The 654-nt window shown below is 61.0% G+C and overlaps 1 protein-coding gene across 1 annotated transcript in view; it reads left to right on the top strand.

Annotated features, from left to right (window-relative positions):
• The window catches only part of PPARGC1B (PPARG coactivator 1 beta), a 15,248-nt gene that overhangs the window by 1,310 nt on the left and 13,284 nt on the right, over positions 1–654 (top strand). The window lies entirely within an intron of this gene.

Raw genomic sequence — 654 nt, 5'->3', positions numbered from 1 at the left:
CTCCGGCGGGTGCTGGGTGCAGCTGCGGGGCTTTGTGGCCGGGCAGCAGCTGGGAGCCAGGCAGAAGCGGGGCAGGTCCCAGGTGCTTTCTGTGGTTAAGCGGGGATTTTTAGCTCGGTTCCTAGAGCTCCCTTCGCCCTGTGTGCTCCTGGACATCCATTCCTTTCTGTGCTGTTTTTCCCATCCTGGATGTGCGATGCGGGGTCCAGGGTCCGTACCGCCTCGGCAGTGCCTTGGGACGTGCAGGATGCGCAGCTTCCCCAGAGGAACTGTCCCTGAGTGGTTCAGTGCCACGTGGCAGGGACAGGGACGGGGTACGGAGCAGCCGTGCTGACCGGGGATGAGGCCGCCCACTGGAGCCTGGCCCCGTGCGTTGCTGTCTCGTGCGTGCCCAAGAGTCTTGCCTCGCTCTGTTACTGCTGATCCCCAGGGCAGCTGGGTAACCCTGGATGTCACCCTTAGGGCACCAAAGGCAGGAGTGGCTTCAGTTTCCCCTAAGAATCATAGAATCAATCATAGAATCATAGAATGGTTTGGGTTCGAAGAGGTCACCCAGCCCAACCCCCCTGCAGGAGCAGGGACACCTTTAACCAGATCAGGTTGCTCACAGCCCCATCCAACCTGGCCTTGAATGTTCCCAGGGATGGGGCCTCC

The sequence above is a fragment of the Egretta garzetta genome, unplaced genomic scaffold (genome assembly GCF_000687185.1).
Source record: "Egretta garzetta isolate BGI_Z169 unplaced genomic scaffold, ASM68718v1 scaffold209, whole genome shotgun sequence".
Classification (NCBI taxonomy): domain Eukaryota; kingdom Metazoa; phylum Chordata; class Aves; order Pelecaniformes; family Ardeidae; genus Egretta; species Egretta garzetta.
Note: the sequence above shows the minus strand (reverse complement) of the source record. Positions and strands in the feature narration are given on the sequence as shown.